A 12,498-nucleotide genomic window follows, 5' to 3' on the forward strand; every position below is an offset into this window, starting at 1 on the left:
GCCTGGCTGCATGGGCGGCTGCTGCTCCGTGCTCTGGAGAGCGTCTGTATTGCTCTGTCAACTCTCCATCTTCACTGAGCCAGTCTGGTAAGGTCCCAAGTGCCCCCTCCGGCCTGGCAGCTGAGAGTCTGTGCAGACATCAGCCCCCCTGCCAGCCCCACAGGCAGCAGCAGCGCCAGCCCCCCAGCACCACAGGGGCACTCAATGCACTTCCTGTGGGGAAATGGCTCCTTGGCGTCCAGCTGCTAGAGTGAGAGCCAGGAGAGAGCAGTGTCTGGCTCACCGTGGGGGAGAGAAGAGACCTGGTGAGTGCGGATCTCCCTCAGCCTCCCCCGCAATGCTGGTCAGTTGTATTGTCACTGTGAGAGTTGGTGCTTCCCTGCAGGGCCGGCCCTAGAGGGGTGCAGGGCCCAGGACAAATCCCCCCCCCCTTTCTGTACCAGGCCCTGCACTCACTCCACCCCTTCCCCCAAGCCCCCACCCCTGTCCCATCTCTTCCTGGCCTGCACCTTCCTGCCCCATTCCTCTCCCTCCCCCACCTCTTACTGTCCCTTCTCCTCCCCCTCCCCGCCCAGTGCCTCCTGCACCCCACTGAACAGCTGGTCACTGGCAGGTGGGAGGGGCTGAAGGGGAAGAGGAGGAGCTTGTCAGCAAGGCCTGTAGTGGGGGGCGGGAGCTGGCTGCCAGTGGGCGCTGAGCACCTATTTTTTCTCTGCTGGTTCTGCAGCCCCATAGCTCCCATGGAGTCGCTGACTCAGCTCCTTTCACAAGCTAGAGAGAGGAGCCAGAACCACGGCTAATCTATGGGGCACCAGGTGAGTGGCAGAGGCTTCAGGTGCTGAGAGTTTGCCTGACCCCTCAGGGACACACTGTGAGGGGGTGTCCCAGGGATCTCTATGAAAGGAGCAGAACAGGATTTCCTTGGGGTGGGGAGAGGGTGAGAGTGTCTCAGGGGGTTGGACAGAAGTATTGCCCGGGTGAGGGACTGGCTAAAACACAGACCTCGCTGTGAGCAGGATTTGAACCTGCGCAGGGGAACCCTATTGGATTTCAACTCCAACGCCTTAACCACTCGGCCATCACAGCTCTGAGCCTAAAACTGCCCCAATGCCAGAGAAACTGGTAAAGAATCCCAATGCCCAGGTGTGAAGTTATCTAACTACAGAATTCCCACCACAAACCTGGCCCCCAAAGCACAGGTGGGATTGGGGGTTTGTTCTCTTTGCTTAGCCACGTGCAGTCGCACAGAGAGCGCATTTAAAAGTCTCCCCTCCCACAGAGCGGGAAGGGGAAATGATTCTCAACTTGGAGCCTGATGTAGGGTGACCAGACGTCCTGATTGTATCGGGACTGTCCCGATATTTGCTTGTTTGTCCCACGTCCCGACTGATGTTTGGTTGGGACACTGGACAAACAAATAATTTTGCCCTCTGCTCCGGCACACAGGCAGATCCTGGAGGGACACTCACCCCCCGACCCCGCCCCCTCCTTCCCCCATTGGATACCTCCCCAAATCCTCACCCTGGCCCTGCCCCCAGCCCCACCCCCTCACTGCCCCATTGGATCCCTCCCCAAATACCCGCCCTGGCCCTGCCCCCATCCCCACCCCCTCACTGCCCCATTGGATCCCACCCCAAATACACGCCCTGGCCCTGCCTCTTCCCCAAGCAGGCAGCATCCTCCTCCCTCCCAGGTTTGCACACGGGCCATGGCCTGGCCGGGAGCGCAGCATGGAGGCTGCTCCAGCCCTGGAGCCTGGAGGGCAGCGCAGTGGGGCTATGGGCTGTGCTGAGCAGGCAGGACCCATGTGGGTGGGGGGCGGGGAGACACGTGAGGCAGACACACTCCTCAGACCTGTCTGTCCTCAGCTCTGCAGGCAGAGGGGAAGGGGCATGATGGGAACACACACGCCCCATTCCAGACACCACGCAGCATCCACAGGGCTACCAAAGCACGTCACCTTCGGCCAAAACCACCCCCCACCCCGAGGGAGCAAAAGGCCTTTGTGAGCTCAGCACACACAAGCCAGGAAAAGATTAACACCCCCACCCAGCCCAGCCAAAGTGGGAGCTTCCCCCACTTCCCGGCCACAGGCCCACGGGGCTCATGGATGGAGGAGTTTGGGGGGCTGTGGGGGCCCCTGAAGGACTAGCTCAGCGTGTGAATGTGGGACTGGGATGTATGTGGGGCCGGACTGTGGGTTGGGGTGTCCAGGGGGACCCCAGGGAAGGGACTAGGGGGATTAGGGACAGAGGAGGGTGGGGTTACCGAGGTGCATTGTGGGAATGTGGGATTTAGAGCCCAGAGTGGATGGGTGGGGGCGGGTTGGAGGACCCCACTGTGGCTGAAAAGGGGAACCTGGCAGGTTGGGGGGCAGCAGAGATTGGAGATGAGGAACCTCCCACCCTGGGGATGGACTGGGGCAGTGGGGGGATGGGAAAGTGGGGCCCAGCCATGGGGAAATGGGCTGGAGGCAGTTAGGGGGCAGGGCGCTGAGGACAGGGATGGGGAGGAGGAGGAGGAAGGGGGCAGGGTGCTGAGGAGGATGTCGGGGTGGGGCTAGAGGAGGAGTTTGGGGGCGGGGCACTGAGGACGGGGGGGAGGAGGAGGAGGAGGAGGGCAGGGGGGTGAAGGGAAAGGCCAGGCAGATCGGACAGGGTGGGGGAGGGGACGCTGGGGGCCGAGGGATCCCCACAGATGGGGGTGGGGCTGGCGTGAGGGTCACAACAGAGGACGGTGGGACATGGGGGGCAGGTTGGGGGCTTGAAGGGGCTGTTGGGGCCCTACAGAGGGGAGGAGGAGGCGGGGCTGAGCCCTCTCCCCCGCTGCTGCCCCCCAGGCCCAGCTGGGGGGGGGGGGTGAAGCCCTTTCACTCCGCGCTGCCTCTGCCCTGTGCCCCCCCCCAGCCCGGATCCCACGCGGGATTCGAATCCCAACGGCCGCAGCGCGCGCCGCGGGAGGGGGGGGGCAGCAAAGCATGGGGGGGAACCGGGGCCTCCCCCCACGCGCCGAGTCTCTGTCCCGCGCTCTCTCCGCCAATCAGGGAGGGGCGCGGCGAAGTGACGAGTTACGGCCCCTCCTCCAATAGAGGCCGCGTGTGTGAAAGGGAGAACTACGCTTCCCAGAGTGCACAGGGAGGGGGCGTTGTCTGAGCAACTGTCCGTCAATTCCGCTCTGAGACGAGCCAGGAACTACAACTCCCAGCCTGCCCCGGGGCGCCTCCGTCCTCCCCAGCCCAGGTGAGGGCGGGTCCCTGGGTCAACCTGACACCTCCCCCCCCCCTCAAAGCAACTCCTCATCCCCGCCCCGCCCCCAGAGCCCCGGCCCCGCCCCGGTGCAGGGTGTGATGCTGCCCGCGCAGGAACGTGCTGCGCCGCTTCGCCTTCACCCCCGCACAAAGCAGCGGGGCGGGAGCGCGCAGGGGGGGCGCAGCACCGGCCGTCGAAACGCCTCCCCCCCCCCCGGCGGGGCGGGGCCGGGTCGGGCTCTGTGCGGGGGCTGGATCCACGTGTCCGCCCCGCGGGATGTTCCCGGCGCCCCTTGTAACCCCCCCCCCCCCGGCTGGGTGTGAGCGGGTCCGGGTGGGTCCGCCGGGCCCAGGCACCGGCCGCGTGTCACCCCCCGACTCCCGCGGCCCCCGCCCCCGCCCCCGCCCCCGGGGGCGCCCGGCCCGAACCCCCCGCGGCAGGGACAGCGACACCCCCGGACAGCCCCGCCCCGGAATGCGTCCTGCTCCTTCCCCGCCCCCCCCCGCTGTGCGCGCCCGCAAAGCCCCGCCCCCTCGCTGTGCCCGCCCCCAAAGCCCTGCCCCCTGCACCCCCGCTGTGCCCGCCCCAAAGCCCTGCCCCTCGCTGTGCCCGCCCCCAAAGCCCTGCCCCCGGACCCCCTTTCCCCAAAGTCCTGCCCCCCGCTGGTCCTGCCCTCACATCACCTGTTCCCCTAATCCCCGCCCCTTTCCCTGAAGTCCTTCCCCGCCCCACCCCATCCGGCAAGGCACCACCCTCGCATTGCCCCTTTTCCCCAATACCTCACCCTCGCTCTGCCCCGTCCCCGAGTCTCCACTCCCACATTGCCCCCCAATACACCCCTCCCCTGCACCTTTTCCCCAAGGTCCCACCCCCACATGGACCCTTCCCCCAAGTTCCCACCCTTGAGCTTCCCTTTCTCCCTCAGACCCTGCCCCTGCCCCACCCCTTCCCCTGAGACCCCGCCCCTCCCCTGGGACCCCGCCCCTGCCCGCCCCTTCCCCTGGGACCCCGCCCCTGCACCGCCCCTTCCCGCTGAGACCCCGCCCCTGCACCGCCCCTTCCTCCTGGGACCCCGCCCTGCACCGCCCCTTCCTCCTGAGACCCCGCCCCTGCACCGCCCCTTTCCCTGGGACCCCGCCCCAGCACCGCCCCCTCCCCTGAGACCTCGCCCCTGCACCGCCCCTTCCCCTGGGACCCGCCCCTGCACCGCCCCTTCCCCTGAACCTCGCCCCTGCCCCGCCCCTTCCCCTGGGACCCCACCCCTGCACCGCCCCTTCCCCTGGGACCCCGCCCCTGCACCGCCCCTTCCCCGCTGAGACCCCGCCCCTTCACCTGGGACTCCGCCCCTGCCCCCCCCCATCCCCCAGGGGCCCCGGGCACACAATGCCCCAAGACCCCACCCCTGCACCACCTGTTCCCTCTAATCCCTGCCCCTGCATCGCCCCTTCCCCCAAGACCCCGCCCCCCCCGCAGCGCCACACCGCGCCCCCAGCGCCCCCTCCCTGCCTGCTTCTCCCTTGGCCTCCTCTCTCCCAACTAGGGGGTAGGGGGGGCTGTTGGATTGAGCCATATGGAAATACGGGGGAGGGGCAGGGCTGGGAGCCAGGACTCCTGGGTTCTCCCCCAGCTCTGGGAGGGGAGTGGGGCGAGGGGGGTAGAGTGGGGGAGGGGCAGGGCTGGGAGCCAGGACTCCTGGGTTCTCCCCCGCTTTGGGAGGGGAGTGGGGCGAGGGGGGTAGAGTGGGGGAGGGGCTGGGATGCCTGCTGCCCTAGTGGTGACCAGCAGAGCCCCCTGCAGCTTGCCCCCCAACCAGGCACTGGGTGTGCTGGTGCCTGGAGCCGCCCCTGGTTCCAGCCCCTCTGCCCAGGCAGCTCCCCCAGCCTGACACACACACACACAGCCCCTGTACCCGCCCCACCCCAGGGCTCCTCAGCCCAGAGGGGAGCCCCCCGGCTGAGTGGGGAATCAGAACCCCCCGAAATTACCCTGGGACCAGCATGATCTGCCTCCGCCCTGCCCTGCTCCGCATGTATTTGGAGTGAGACAGTTTCCCTGTCCCAACATGTGTCCTGCCCTGTGTCTCTTCTCCTCCCCAGTTCCCTCCAAACCACCCCATTTCCCCTTCACCCCGGGCTGGGTCTCTGCCAACCCCCCTTCTCCCCTCCTGCCCCCAATATCTCCCTGCCCCTACAGGTCTATAGGGCTGGATCCCTCTCTCCCCCCTTCTCCCCTCATTTCCTGCCTCTGGGGGTCTATGGAGATGGGTATCTCCTCTGCCATCCCCTCTCCTACCCCCCCATATCCCGCTGCCTCTAGGGGTCTATGGGGCTGGGTCTCTCCCCCCTCCATCCCCTCCCCTGCCCCCAATATCCCTCTGGGGCTCTGTGGGGCTGGGGCTCTCTCCCTGCCCCTGTGCTCCCCCCTGCACATGATGTCCTGGGAGTGACTCAGTTTCCCTGGACCAACGTTTCACACACCCCACACCCACCCGACATGTCTCCCTCCACCCCACCCCATTTCCCCTGCACCCCGGGCTGGGTCTCTGCCAATCCCCCTTCTCCCCTCCTGACCCCAAGATCCCCTGTCCCTGCAGGTCTATGGGGCTGGGTCTCTCCCTTCCCCCTTCTCCCCCCATCCCCTCATCCCTTCCCTCAATGTCTCCCGGCCCCAGGCTGTCTATGGGGCTGGGTCTCTCCCTGAAGCCCCGCCCCCAGCGCGGGGCTCACAGACAATCCCCGCCCGGAGGCTGTGACGTGCGCTGGGGCTGTGACGTCCGGTGACGTGCTCACTCTCTGCAGGCGACTCATTCACTGGAGACCAGAACGACAGTAGGTGTCACGTGTCCATGGGCGGGGCTATGCAGATGAGCAGTGTCTGGCGGCAGGACGGGGAGCAGCGAGAGGAACCGAAGGAGCCCGGCGGAGAGAATTCTCTGCGTGTGGACAGAATCCGGTGTGGGGAGTTCGTGCTGTGGGTGCCTGCACCGGAGTCACTTCGGGGCAGTGATTGCCACTGAGCTACGTAGTGACCAAAGGGGTGTGAATGGGGTGTGGTGCCTGGCGGGGAGCAGCTCCTGGTGAAAAGAAAGCAGCAGATCCTGTCCTAGCAGTGGTTTGTGGGGGTTTCTTTGCAACCATGAGTGGGATTGTTGTGGGTGCAACTAAACCCCCCCTTCTCTGGTGGGGCGGGGCTTCTACTGTCTGCCTTGGGGAGGGAGGGGTCCATGATGTCACAGTCCATGGTGGAGGGGAGGTTGAATCATGTGGGGGAGTAACTTTCCCTGCTCCCACTCACTCTCCACTGGGGGGCGGGGCTGGGATCTCTATGGAGGGAAGTACAGAAAAAAACAGTCTCCCCTATGGAACCCAGGAGTCCTGGCCCCCAGTCCCCCTGCTGTAGACCCCCTCCACTCCCTGGGCCAGGGATAGAACCCAGGGGTCCTGGTGCCCAGCCCCCTCCCTGCTCTGACCACTCAACCCCACTCCCCTCCCAGGGTGGTGCAGGGGTCACTGGGTCTGTGTCCCAGCTCTGCTAAGGGCCTTGACTGATTTTCCCAAAGTGCTTCCTTCTGAATCCAGCACATCTGCCCCCCCGCCCGGTCACTGCCCACCCCCGTGTGGGGGCACCAGCACTGTGCCGGGTCGTGATGGGAAATTGTCCAAGCTGGCCCAGGAGAGATGTGTGTGTCCCTGCTGCCCCCTGCTGGTGGGGCTGAGCCCCACTCTGTGTGTGTGTGTGTGTGTGTGTACACATGTGGTGGCTTTGCAGGATTTTGTATCCAGCAGCAAGTGACACACACACACACATTGACGCACAAAGGGACTCAGACAATCCCAAAAACACTCACACACAACACACCCAGAGGGGCATGCTAGCCCAACCCGCAAAGAGAGAAACGATCACACCCCCAGCCACACTTACAATTACACACACACCAGAATATTCACAACTGTGCTCAGAGACACAACCGCACACAGTTCACTCCCACTGCTCCCAACACAAGGACTTCCTGCCCCACACAGCGTGTACCGAGGCCTGTGGAACTCACTGCCACTGGACAGTTACCAAGGAGAATGGACCTTTCCAGGAGACCAATAGACATGGCCGTGGCGACAGAGGGGGCTGGCTCCCAGGGTCTGACCCGGGCTGAGACTGGTTCTGACCTAGAGGGGTCTATCCAGCAGGGGGCAGCGTGACCCACACACAAACCCACCAGAAACGCCTTTCTTAGCGGGTCTCCCAGGCCATCCCCCACCCTGCCCCGGGTTGGGTAACAAAGGGGCAGTATGGGACTCTGGGCTGTGTCACAACCGGCCCCAGCCCCTCGCTCCCACACGCTGGTGAGTTGGGTAACTGCCGAGGGATTGCACAAGAGAGTCAGAGCCAGGGAGAGAACCCAGGAGTCCTGGCTCTCCCCCTGACACACTCTAACCACTGGACCCCACTCCCCTCCCAGGGCTGGAGATAGAACCCAGGAATTCTGACCACCAAACCCGCCCCCCCCCGCTCTGACCACTAGACTCCACACTCCCCTTTTAGATTTTAGTCTCGCTGCCTCTTCTATCCACCCACCCCACCTGTCCATCCCTTTGCTGCAGGTTTCTGGGGTGTCACCCCTGCTCTGCGCTCCCCCAGGGCCGCCCCAGGCGTTTCCTCCCCAGCCACATATCCTCTCCCCCCTCGTGCTGGATTGTCTGGCACAGGCTCCTTCAAGGGTTTGCATTTCTTGGTAGTTTTTAACCCCATCACCACTTCCTGCCCAGCTCCCTCCTGCTGTGCAAGATGGTTTGGGGGGGATGGGAAGAACCCAGGAGTCCTGGCTCCCAGTCTCACCTGTGCTAACATATGAGACTCCACTCTAACCCCAGCACTGGGACTGGAACCCAGGAGTCCTGACACCCATCTTCCATTCCTCTAACCACTAGACCCCACTCCCGCCCTTTTGGGGAGCCAGGGCTCCTGGGTTCTGTCCCCAACTCTGGGAGCAGAGTGGGGTCTAGTGGTTAGAGCAGGAGGAGCCAGGACTCCTGGGTTTTATTCTCAGTGCTGCTGTGTGATACTGGGCCTCTGTTTCTCCTCCCACTTTTTGGGTGTGGAGCCTGTAAACTCTCTGGGGCATGGCCTGTCTCTCGCTGTGTCTGGGCAGCGCCTGGCCCAACGGGGGACTTGATTCTGCGCCGGTCTCTGAAGGTGCTGCTGTTGTACAGATAAATAGTCGTGATACTAAAAGATGTGGCAGTGCGTGAGTGCACCACCATTACCGTGCAAGGGCTAAATGTGATTCTTATCCCTGTGACCTCCCGTGCACCCTTCCCCCTCCCCGATTCTGCACCCTGAGCCCCTTGTGCCGCTGCCCTTGTCAACGGCAGCGCAGGAAGCCACCCAGCCCTAGCCCTAAAACAAGAAGATGAGAGAAAAAAAATAAAGCTCACACCAACAGGAAACCAGCCCCAGCAGTTTGTGCCTTCACGTCCCAAAATATTACACACACACACACACACACACACACACACACACACACACACACACACACACACCCTGCTCAAACAGCCCCCTTTGCCAATGCACCACCTCACCTCGTCCAGGGAGGTCTAGGCGGGAAGCTCCGTGTGGGAGCGGTGATGGACGGCACCATCAAGGTAGGTTCTGCAGATGGTCCTCCAGGTACGGGCGTCTCGGCTCCAACTGGCACTGGGCTCACGCTGGGCTGCGTTCAGTTCCTCTCTCTGGTGTGCGCCCCGGCTCCACAAACGCCCCCGCCCCCTGCTCTTTCCTTCTGGTACAAAAAATATCCTCTTCCTTCGCCCCAGAGAGAGACACCCACGGTGCTGCTCAGCACACGCCTTCCCCCCACCTTCCCCCCATTCCCAGGAGGGTGCGGGAAGGGGGTCAGGATTGGGGAGAGCCCATGTCCCGAGGGGAGGGTATGGGGGGGCTTGTCCCCTGCTCAGAGCATGGGGGTACCAATAGGCACCTATGGATGGTCCCCCCAAGCAGGGCCAGGACTGAAATGGGAGGCCTGTGCCCCCAACATGGAGAATCTGGGGTGCAACCTTACTTAACGGGTCAGTCTGTCCTTTCTCTGACTCTCCCATTCCAGCTTCAACTAGCGCTTGTGGTTCATTCGTTCTTTTTCATTCCTTTCCTTCTCTAGCTTGTATGTTCTTGCTTTCTTTTTTCCCCTCTGCCTTTCACGCTCTTCCTTTCTTTCCTTCTTTTTCTAATATTTTTTCTCTCCCTTTATTTCTTTCTCTGCCTTTCACGTTCTTTTCGCTTGCTCTGTCACAAGTTATTTTGTTCACTTGCTCTTTTTCCTCGCTCCTTCCGAGCCAAGTGGGTTCTCCTCGCACACAGATTTTGACAGGTTTTCCTCCTGATCAGCAAGTGGATTAAGCACGTCTTCAGTAGGGGTTTGCCATGCCAGGGAGCAGGCTGACCGAGTGTCTTTGTGGCCGTCTGCTGGCCACACATAGGCATGGTCCTCTCCTCCTCTGGCCCTGCCCTCGGTTGCTCTGTAGCTTTTAAGCCTTCCCTTGGAGCTGTCAGCACCAGCTGCCTCTGCTCTAGGTGCCCAGAGGAGGAGAGGTGCTGGGCTCCAGCCTGGGACTCTGCCTCCCTCCTGCCTAGCCCTGACTATGAAGCCTGGCCCTGGCCCTCCTTCCTTCAAGTGCCAGGTGGACAAGAGGTAACGTGGCTGCAAGCAAAATGACCAAACTTGTGGGCCTCATGTGAAGCAGCAAGAATCCCAACCACAGGAATCAGGGTCACAAGTTCTAGAGCCCCAACCAATTTTGGCCATTCACCACGCAAGACCTAGCTCCAGTGGGCGAGTCACACAGCAGGAGGGGAAAGATTGGCTCTTAGACAGCTGGAGACAAGGAAGTTGAGCACTGGGAGCTTTACCACAAGCCAACACAAGGTCCCACTGAGATTTGAACTCAGATTGCAAGATTCAGAGTCCTGAGTGCTGCCTGTTACACCATGGGACCAGCTTGTGCTGCTTTCTCTGCACAGTGGTGACCCTCACGGGGCTGGCTCATGTAAGGGACTGTAGGCCCCTTACTAAAACTTAGTGGGGTTTTTGGTTGGCTAGTTCCCAGTCCCAATAGAAGGGGGAAGGGCCAATGGGAAATCAGGACCCTGAGACTGACAGTCCCCAGGGGCAATGGGGAGAGGCCAAAGCTCCAAGTTAGCCGCACTGACAGGCCAGGCAGTGTAATGAGGGAGTCACCAGGCCAGGGGGTCCCATCCTCCGTGGGAGCTGGAACTGCCTGGGCCAGAGTGGGGCGGAGCTAAGGAGAGAGCAGGAGCCCGAGAAGAGCCGGGGAGCAGAGCTGCACAGGTGTAGTGCCAGAAACTGCTCCCTGTAGGACTTTGCTGCCTGCAGCAGTTACTGAGACCTGAGGTTGTTCTTATTTGCTGACTTGTCCTAATTGGCTCAAACTTGACAGTGGTTTCTCTAGCAAAGGCCAGTCCCTGCCCCCTTGGTCCAGACGTCCTCATTCACATCAGGCTGGGGTGACCAGATGTCAAAGATAAAATATCGGGACGCGGGGGCAGAGCAAAAAAAAAAAAAAAAAGCCGGAGGCTCCCGCCTCCCCCGCCAGGCGGCAGTGGCACAGCCCCGTCTCCACCCAAGTCTCGGCTCCGACCCCTGATACACCCCCAGCTCCCCTGTCCCCTCGCTCCTGGGCCCAGCCTGGGCTCCGAGCTCTGCAGCCGAGCCGCACTCCAGGTCCCTCCTGCAGCTCCCAAGCAAGGGGCGAACCAGGCAGCCGGGCCCGGGCCCTCCTGGCAGAAGCATGTCTGCCCCACGTGTGTCTCTGCCCCCCACCCACATGGGTCCTGCCCGCTCCCCACTGCCCCCAGCCCCACTGCGCTGCCCCGCAGGCTCCAGGGCTGGAGCAGCCTCCATGCTGCGCTCCCGGCCATGGCCATGGCCCGTGTGCAAACCTGGGAGGGAGGAGGATGCCGCCTGCTTGGGGAAGAGGCAGGGCCAGGGCGAGGATTTGGGGTGGGATCCAATGGGGGAAGGAGGGGGCGGAGTCGGGGGGGGCGAGTGTCCCTCCGGGCTCTGCCTGTGTGCCGGAGAAGAGGGCAAAATTGTTTGTTTGTCCAGTGTCCTGACCAAACATCGGTCGGGACGCGGGACAAACAGGCAAATATCGGGACAGTCCTGATAAAATCGGGACGTCTGGTCACCCAACATCAGGCTCCAAGTTGAGAATCATTTCCCCTTCCCGCTCTGTGGGAGGGGAGACTTTTAAATGCGCTCTCTGTGCGACTGCACGTGGCTAAGCAAAGAGAACAAACCCCCAATCCCCCCTGTGCTTTGGGGGCCAGGTTTGTGGTGGGAATTCTGTAGTTAGATAACTTCACACCTGGGCATTGGGATTCTTTACCAGTTTCTCTGGCATTGGGGCAGTTTTGTGCTCACAGCTGTGATGGCCGAGTGGTTAAGGCATTGGAGATGAAATCCAATAGGGTTCCCCTGCGCAGGTTCAAATCCTGCTCACAGCGAGGTCTGTGTTTTAGCCAGTCCCTCACCCGGGCAATACCTCTGTACAACCCCCTGAGACACTCTCACCCTCTCCCACCCCATGTAAATCCTGTTCTGCTACTTTTATCGAGATGCCTGGGACACCCACTCACACTGTGTCCCTGAGGGGTCAGGCAAACTCTCGGCACCTGAAGCCTCTGCCACTCACCTGGTGCCCCATAGATCAGCCATAGCCCTGGTTCTGCTCCTCTCTCTAGGGTGTGAAAGGAGCCAAGTCAGCGACTCCATGGGAGCTACGGGGCTGCAGAACCAACAGAGAAAAAATAGGTGCTCAGCGCCCACTGGCAGCCAGCTCCCCCCGCCCCCTGCCACTACAGGCCTTGCTGACAAGCTCCTCCTCTTCCCCTTCAGCACCTCCCACCTGCCAGTGATCAGCTGTTCAGTGGGGTGCAGGAGGCGCTGGGTGGGGAGGGGAAGGAGTAGGGACAGGGAGAGGTGGAGGAGGGAGAGGAATGGGGCAGGAAGGTGCAAGCCGGGAAGAGATGGGACAGGGGTGGGGGCTTGGGAGAAAAGGTAGAGCGGGGGCAGGGCCTGAGGAGGAAAGGGGGGATTTGTCACAGACCCCTCTAGGGCCGGCCCTGAAGGGAAGCACTGACTAACACAGTGACAATACAACTGACCAGCATTGCGGGGGAGACTGAGGGAGATCCACACTCACACTGATGCCAGGGCGTTTCAGCAGGGCTCAGT

The 12,498-nt window shown here is 62.5% G+C and overlaps 2 non-coding genes across 2 annotated transcripts; one reads left to right on the top strand and one right to left on the bottom strand.

The window, feature by feature from the left end:
- Positions 1–1,004: 1,004 nt before the first annotated feature.
- TRNAS-UGA lies at positions 1,005–1,086 on the bottom strand. Its single transcript has one exon. It is a non-coding gene; the product is annotated as a tRNA-Ser (tRNA).
- Positions 1,087–11,686: 10,600 nt separating this feature from the next.
- On the top strand, positions 11,687–11,768 carry TRNAS-UGA. The gene has a single exon. It is a non-coding gene; the product is annotated as a tRNA-Ser (tRNA).
- Positions 11,769–12,498: the final 730 nt, after the last annotated feature.

The sequence above is a fragment of the Mauremys reevesii genome, unplaced genomic scaffold, assembly GCF_016161935.1.
Source record: "Mauremys reevesii isolate NIE-2019 unplaced genomic scaffold, ASM1616193v1 Contig83, whole genome shotgun sequence".
NCBI lineage: Eukaryota > Metazoa > Chordata > Testudines > Geoemydidae > Mauremys > Mauremys reevesii.